The sequence below is a fragment of the Rhinolophus sinicus genome, linkage group LG15, assembly GCF_036562045.2.
Source record: "Rhinolophus sinicus isolate RSC01 linkage group LG15, ASM3656204v1, whole genome shotgun sequence".
Lineage (NCBI taxonomy): Eukaryota > Metazoa > Chordata > Mammalia > Chiroptera > Rhinolophidae > Rhinolophus > Rhinolophus sinicus.
Genome location: NC_133764.1, coordinates 37,401,924 through 37,409,917, shown reverse-complemented (window position 1 = coordinate 37,409,917; position 7,994 = coordinate 37,401,924). Strand labels below are relative to the sequence as shown.

The following is a 7,994-nucleotide window of genomic DNA, read 5'->3' as shown; positions in this document are numbered from 1 at the left end:
GGAGGGTTCCCAGGGAAGGTTCCAGGTCTCAGCCAGTCACCCCACCTTAGGATACTCGCTCTTCTCACTTCCCTGTTCCCGGCTCCCGTTTCAGGCTCTTTCGCCTGAGAAAGTCCCAAACCACCCACTGGAGACACTCAGGCACCCTCCTTGGTCGATGTCGGAGCAAATGGGAAAGCAGAGGAAGGCACTTCCTGGGAGGAATACCTCTGTATGACACACGCCCACGCGGTCATTTTCCACACTACGGTAGTGTTTGCCTGAAAATAAGACCTAACCAGAAAACAAGCCCTAGCATGATTTTTCAGGATGACATCCCCTGAACATAAGCTCTAATGTGTCTTTTGGAGCAAAAATTAATATAAGGCGCAGTCTTATTTTCAGGGAAACAAGGTAATAACTGCTGAAGAGCCTGGAATCTAACGCTTCTGATTAACCTACCAAACTGAAGGCTGACCTGACTCCCCCACCAAGTCAGCAGACAGCTGCTCGACCAGACCGACACCAAGGATGGACAGACAGACAAGGCCCTGCCCGGAGCCAGTGAACATCTGCACTCAAGAAAAACACCACAGAAGAACGAGGCAGCAACGGGGCATCCAAATTTATTCCAGAAATACCAATATATACTGTTTTCCACAGGATACGTCACATCTTCACGTTAACCTCGGCGATTATTACACCTTCTCCCTCTGAAGACAAGCACGTGGAAGAACACGACGCTACCTGTACTGAGCTGCGTGCTCTGGGATCCGGGAGTGGCCCAAAGGGGAAAACTACAAGGGTCAAAAGACCAAGAGCCGACAGCAAACCCCACTGAGGCTCTGAGGCTGCTTTGTGGGCCCAGGGTGTTGCCAACAGCACCCTGGGGACTAAGATATGGGTACAGGTGGCCCAAAGGGTATGTGAGTGCCAGGCAGCCCCGTGCTGAGACCCTGAGGCATGGATCGGCTCACCCCTGCAGAAGGCTGGCAGTGCCCTCGGTGAAGTGTGGGCCTGGTTTCAGGCTGAACCAAGAGGCCAGACAGGATGAGCAATGCAGGTGAGGAAGCCGAAATGGGCGGAGATGGGCAGTGCTGGCAGCTCCCGGTGACCACTCCTGAGGTCAGCAGTCGGGTCTGGCAAACTCCACCCAAAGTGAAGCGCTCCTTCTCAACACGGTGGCACCCCACTTCCGGCTGGATTATCGACAACGACCACCTCCCTCCACGTGTCCCCATTCCTTGACAGTCCAGGCTCCTCAAGGCTGAGGCACGCCCCAGGCGCTCCCACTTCCTGAGAGAAGGGCGAGTGGCTCTGGCAGACCGTCCTCCGTTCCCACAGCACGGCAGCAGGCGACATGCTCAGACACACCGTCACTGGGCACAGAAACCACAAAGTGCACGAGAAGTCTCCTCGGGGTCTGACTCCTTTTATTTACACCCGTTCCAAACAGGGTCTTACGCGGGTCCTCATTCAAAAATCACGTGGTTAAGGATTAAACCAAACAAACCTGGAAGGTCCAAAAACAAAACAATTATGTTTCAGGCACAGAAAATCAGGCAGAAATGAGATGAGATGCTCATCCAGCACACACGTCCCAGTAAGCTCACCCGCAAAGAAAGCACACCTTGTCAGTTTTCATTCGACTTCTGCCAAATCAGAACATTTAGAGAATGGGAAACTGCTAGTGTCCTAAATTAGCCTCCAAAATCTCAAGCCTACCTTCCACCCAGAATGCGGTGTGCCCCTACTTCTGTGAGCCCCTCCCTCTCCCAAGTCTATGGGGCAGGCCCCTCCTACTTCAAGGCCATCGCTGGTTTCCTAACCCCGCCGTCTGCCGGCCATCTGCCCATCACCACTGGTGCCTGCCTCAGAAACCAGCCCGTAACAAGCCACAATCAACCGGAACTGACAAAGAGCCCGATGACCCAACACCAACCTATTTATCCCTATACTGTTCTTGCCTTCCTCTAGCTATGTGTTTTCCCCAGTTGGTCCCCAACGCTTGAGGTCCCCACATCCTCTCAAGCACTGTCATGCTTCCTGCCTTTTGTCACACGTGTCATCAGCTGGAAACAGCCTTTATGGGGTCGCATCCTGATGGGTCCCACTGAAAATGCTTCTTCCCGTTGCCCCACAGCACTCCCTGCCAGTCTACCTCTCTCGCTTCTACGCCCCGTAACACCACGGGCCACTCTTCTTCACATCCCTCCAGAGCGCAGGCGTCGTGCTTTGACCACCGTAGGTACTCAAACGTGCCAAAGACATCACTCCTCAGTCTACATGCTGACAACAAAACAGGCAAAGGCAGAAAGAAGAATGCTGCTTCGCGAGGAGCAGGCTAACCTACAGCCACGGAAATACAAATGCCAGGTTCCACAAGCAGCCACTGTACGTGTGGAAGCTCCTCAGGAGACATCAGCACAGGGTTCTCCCAAGAGTGAAGTCCATCCCGGGTTTTTCCGAGAAAGGGAGGGACAGGAGCTATAAAAAGGCACCTGTGTGTCATGATGGCAGGAAAGGTGTCACAGCTCCCTCCATACATTCTAGGCCTGCGCTGCCCAACATGGCAGCCACTACATTGAAATTTAATTTAAAAAGCCAGTTCCTCAGTTGCATCAGCCACACTGCAGGTGCTCAACTGCCACCTGTGGCTTGTGGCTGCTCCACTGGACATTGCAGGTAGAGACCATTTCCATCCCTGCAAAGGGTTCTACTGGACAGCACTGGTCTGGACTTAATGTTCTTTTGAAATTACAAATGTTTGCAGGGCATCATCTTGTGGAAGACCCATACTGACCTCCCATATTCTCAGAAAACACCAAATGCTCCCACGAGCCACAGGCCCTGTGTGATCTGGCCCTTCACCACCTCGTCTGCTTCGTTCCGCACTGCTCTCCACCTTGCTTCCTGGGCCACAGTGGCCTTCTTTCAGTTCCTCCACTAGCCACACTTACTAGGCCACTGTGCCTTTGCATGTGCGGCCCAGCAAACTCCTACTCATCCTGCAGAGTCCAGCTCAAGGATCCCATCTGCCGGAATGCCTTCCGGGTTCCACCAGGCTCCATGTGACACATTCTTATAGAACTGTGCTCCCCCAGGGCACTCACCTCACCCTCTGTAGTGTGATCACTTAATCTGTCTCCCCAGCTGGGCTGTAGCTCCCTGAGAACAAGGGCCATGGCTGTCTGGTTCACCTCTGTATCCCTCACACTTAGTACGGTGCTTGGGGTGAAAACAACAAGAAATACTTATTAAATGAACACTCTTTACAGATTTTTGAAAATGACTTGCTCAGTGGTTCTCGTCTTTCAGTGCTAGGTCTTGTTTGCAGTATCATACATGATCATCAAACTACTGCTAGAATGCTCACACCTGTTACTGCAAATTCAAAACCCAGGAGATCTCCTCCTGGGAAGTTACTGTAGGTCAGGGTAGGGCTGTCTGGTACAAGGCTGCACCCACCACGGGGCAGGTTCAACGACACAGGAGCCTTTCCCCAGACCGTCGGCCTTAGGACACTTATCTCCACGCGTGGAGAGTTGGACCTACCTGGATCCGCCAAACTGAGGTCACTCGGAGAGTCCGCCCCCGCGAGGAGCAGGAGGAAATAACCGTTGGAGGCCTTCACTCACTCGCCGGCGGCTGGAGTTCTCCTTTTCTGAGAAAACCCTGGGGGAGAAAGAGTCGTACAACGCGCTCAGGAAGGCAAGTCTCCTTCCACCTTCACACTCCCGGGAACCCGCGCTGCCACCCGGCCGGGGACCCCAGGCTTCTCTGCGGCGGCAGCGCCTCCTACAACCGCTCACCCAGCTTTGCTGCCCACGTCGGACCAAGCTCCCTGGGCCTCCTCGGGCCTCCAAGCCCCAGCGGCTATGCGGGGAGCGGTTCCCGAAGTCCCAGGCCCCAGGGAGGGGCCTCCCTCCCCCGGCGGAGCTTTGTTACCATCCCGGGGCGGGGACGGAAGCCGCAAGCCAGCGCTGGTGGCAGCAAAGGGCCCGCGTCACCCTCCGGGCCGGGGTCCGGCGACCAGCCAGAGCCGAAGGGGCACCCACTGCCGGACACGACAGAGGTCGCATCTCCACGCACCTCTCACCCCCAGGCCGAAACCGAAGAGCACACGCACTTCCGCCCGGAAGTGACGGCTTCCCATCGAGATGATAGCTAGAGAGTCGCCCTCGGCTTTGCAACTTGGTCCTCCAAGGCCGTCTTAAAGGGGCCGCAGCCGGCGAGTCGTTGATGAGACGATGAAAAAAAAATTATTCGTTGTGGATCTGAAATTCAAACTAAATTGGGCAACCTGTTTTGTTTTGTTTTATTAAATCCAGCAGCCCTGCTTGGAATCCTCTGGAGAGGGGCTCGGCTGGTGTCATGTAGCGTTGAGCACATCCATTCCGGGTTCTGATTCTGGTTCTGCCACCTGCCAGCTCTGTGTCCCTAACTTCTGGGTCTCAGTTATCTCACCTGCAAAAATGGAAATGAGAATAACCATCCCTGCTTAATACGATTGTGGTAGGGATGAAATAAGAGTGCGTATAGAGCACTTGGCACGTTCACCTGCCCCACAGAAAATGTTCCCGCCTGGGGGCTGACTCTGCCTCCTTCCCATGGACGCACATCTCAGGACACACTCAGGTGTGTAATTGCTCAACCGGCCTCAGCTTCTGTTTACATTCTCTCTGGTGAGAATTAAGTGAGGATTAATGTGTAAAGCATCTAGCGGAAGTGCCAGCTCACAGGGAGGTGACTTGGTAAGCCAGTCACTGCTTTTCACAGCTGAGAACAGTTCTCAACACGATGGGCTCATGGGACCCCATCAGCCGTCCCTTCACCCTGCAGGAGCTTGCCTATGGCTTCTGGCCAGAAGCCCTGTCCAGGAGACATATAATCTAGAACAGCCGTGTCCAATAGGGATATAACAATGCAAGCTGCCTATGTAAATTCAGGTGTCCTAGTAACCACATTTAAAAAATGTGAAAAGAAGCAGGTGACATGAATTTTAATAGTATATTTTATTTAATTCAATATATCAAAAATGTTATTTCAATGTATAATCACATACAAATTATAAATGGGAGATTTAACTTTATTTTTTGTAATGCATCTTTGAAATCCAGTGTGTATTTCACATTTAAAGGACAGCCCTATTCAAGTGCTCAGTGGTCACACGGGGCTTGTGGCTGCCACCGTGGAAAAGTGCAGTCTAGGACCCGGAAGCTAGCCAAGCCCAATGCCCTGACTCTTTGGGGGAGGGTGGAAGTGGGGAGATGAACAATGACGCCTGGCCGGCCAGGTGCCTGGCTCTGCGCTGCTTGTTTTCCTGTACGTGTCATTTAACCTTCAAAGCAACCCCAGGAATGAGGTATCATTGTGCTTATTTTTTAGGGGCTCAGACTTACCTAAAGTGACTCAACAACCCTGGTCATCTGCCCTTAACACCCAGACTGCCCCCATGGTCTTAGGGGATCAGTGATGTCCTCAAGGTCATCCAAACTGGCCATTGCAATCCCTCAGCCTTCTGCTCAGCTTGCTCAGGGTTTTGGCTGCCAAGAAAGCTGGCCATTTCCCATTATGGCCAGCCCTGTCCTCCCAGCCCATCTCCTCAGCCTGCTCCCCAAGGTAGGACGTGGCCGGGGGGTTGGGGGGACTGGCGGGACTGGGTGGCTTCGGCTCTCCCCAGGCTGAAAACTGGCTGGAGGCTGAAAGCAGACCCGCTCCATTCGGCTTCCTGTGAAAGGAGCCACATGAGTTGGTCCCCTGCCCCGCCCCAATGTGCCTTTGCAGGAGGATAGAGCAACCCCACAGCCCACCTACCTCATTGTTACAAGCATCCCAGCGGCAGCTGCTGCATTACTATTCATTCAGCCGGCCACTTGAAGGGCCTCTGTGATTACTGTCACTCAGTGGGATGGCCGGGAGCCAATTTCCTGAGGATAATAGATTTTTTCTCATTTGCTGGTCTCTAGCTGTGGGTTTCTTCTGTCCAGAGGTAGCAGAGAGATGGCAGTCAAGAGCGAGCCTGGTCTAAGTTGCCTTCTGAGGCATTACATTAGCTCCCTGGTACTTGCGGGTTGTTGGCAGGTGCGATGGCCAGCTCCAAGGTGGCCCAGGTGATTCTTGCACCTGGTGCTCACAGCCCTGTGTAGTGTCCCAGTGTACTCTAGCCCTTGTGGACATCGCACCACGTGTCAGCCATCCTAGAGGACAGCACACCTATACCACAGGGTGTCACCCCTCATCAGGTACCTTCGATGAGCCTTTGATGAGCCTTTCTACTGTCCGCTTAGTCTAGATGTCTCCAGATGATGGACTACATGGTAAGACCAATGGATCTCAAGGTCATGTGCATGTTATCATAGCTCATTTGCCTCTGGGGGTTGGGATTGATTGGGACAGGAGGGTACTTTCTGGGGTGACAGTAATCCTCTATATAGCGACAGAGGTCTGGGATGCACCATGTATGATTTTGTCGAAACCCAGCAAATGTACACTTAAGATCTGGGAATTCCACTGTGTATAACCTCAAAAGAAAAAAGGTGACTAAATATAGAGCTCTAGCTAATGACAGACATGCTGGATTATTTAGGTGAAGTGTACCGATGACAGCATTTTATTCTGAAATGCATCCAAAATAAGAAGCGTGGATAGACAGATGGATGGAGGGATACGTAGATGGACAGAGGAAAACAGAGTAAATGCTGATGGTAGAATCCAGGTGGTAGAGAGAGGTGTTCACTGTACATTTTTCTCGACTTTGCTGTATATTTGAGAACGTTCATAACAAAATGTTGAGGGCCAGGGAAGAGTGGGAAATAGCTGGGGGGGAGGGGACCAGTGGGTGTGAGCCCTGAGGGCCCAGTCCCATCCAGAAGCCTCATCACAGTAACAAAGGAAGCAGGACAAAGTGAGCTGATTTGGGCTGGTTCTGAGCTCCTCAAGGGTTTGATATGTAGGTGTGTCCGGGCAGCAGGGAACTCATAACTGGGAGGACATTTTAATCTTGCAAAAAACATCTGCAGCCACATAAATTGCCTACATGATGTCCACTTGGAGGTAACCCACTCTTTTGGGGAGGCTGTGTAATGAATGAATAACACTGGTCTGGACTCAGACAAATCCACTTTTCAGCCTCAGCTCTGTGACGTAGGAGCTGGGCTCCTTAAGGCAACTCACAGAACCTTTCTGTTTCAGTCTCAGTTTCCTCATGTGTAGTTTACGGACATGGAATCCTGTCCGTAAAACATTTTGTGCCTGGTACAGATGAGTTCTCGGTAAAATGGTAGTTTTTATTCCTCTACCTCTGTAAGTAAAATACACTTGCCCAGAAGCATTTGATTTTATCTGGAACACCCACTCAAAAGGCCAAGAACCGTAGGGAGTTGAATCCAGAAGACACCTCATCAAAAACAGTACTTCTGGCATGTGCTATTCAAAGACTCCATGTCCACTGTTTTGTAGATTCTCTGATTGTCAGTGGAGCTTGAAAGGAAAATCTACGGCATCTCAGCATGTTCTACAACATATCAGTGTCACTATATGATTTGCTACATTTCTGTTCTTCTCACATCTTCCTTTCAAAACAGAAGTTACAGAATGAGTAGTGTGTACGTTTTATGAATTCTTTCTCCCCCCATGGATTTCTTGGCAAGTGTCCGATTCCATTATGACACAGAGACTCAACCTGGGGCCACGGGAGGCTCATTGAGCCACTGTGATGCCTGAGCGTGTATTCACCACCCTCTCCCACGCGGCTCCTGGCGCAGCAAACACCCAGTGGCCGCACATTTCACCACTGGCAGGCTCTGCACTGGGTCTGCGCCTTCCTGCGCTCATGCAAAACTGGCAGAGAGGTAATCGTGAAGTTTTATTCTCCCATCTCCTTCCTCCTCTTTGTAAGGGCTTCCAGACGCACGTGACTTATTTATATGCTAACTCTGAAAAAAGCTGGCTGCGAGAATGCCTGCTGGGTAATTGAAATGACGGTCTTTGGAATTTTTCAGCATCCAGTCAGC

General features: G+C 51.8%; 1 long non-coding RNA gene and 1 other non-coding gene across 7 annotated transcripts; both read right to left on the bottom strand.

Moving 5' to 3' along the window:
• Nucleotides 1-589: 589 nt before the first annotated feature.
• LOC109449453 (uncharacterized) lies at nucleotides 590-5,906 on the bottom strand. 6 transcript variants are annotated; one of them, XR_012492070.1, is made up of 6 exons: nucleotides 5,797-5,906; nucleotides 3,792-4,446; nucleotides 3,535-3,654; nucleotides 3,093-3,207; nucleotides 2,329-2,466; nucleotides 590-1,492 (listed from the first exon to the last, which is right to left on the bottom strand). It is a non-coding gene; the product is annotated as an uncharacterized LOC109449453 (long non-coding RNA). The 6 variants fall into 6 exon arrangements; XR_012492071.1 differs by having other exon boundaries at nucleotides 2,333-2,466; nucleotides 5,797-5,905; XR_012492072.1 differs by lacking the exon at nucleotides 2,329-2,466 and having other exon boundaries at nucleotides 3,928-4,446; nucleotides 5,797-5,902.
• Nucleotides 3,305-3,490, bottom strand: LOC141569051 (small Cajal body-specific RNA 16). Its single transcript, XR_012492445.1, has one exon.
• Nucleotides 5,907-7,994: the final 2,088 nt, after the last annotated feature.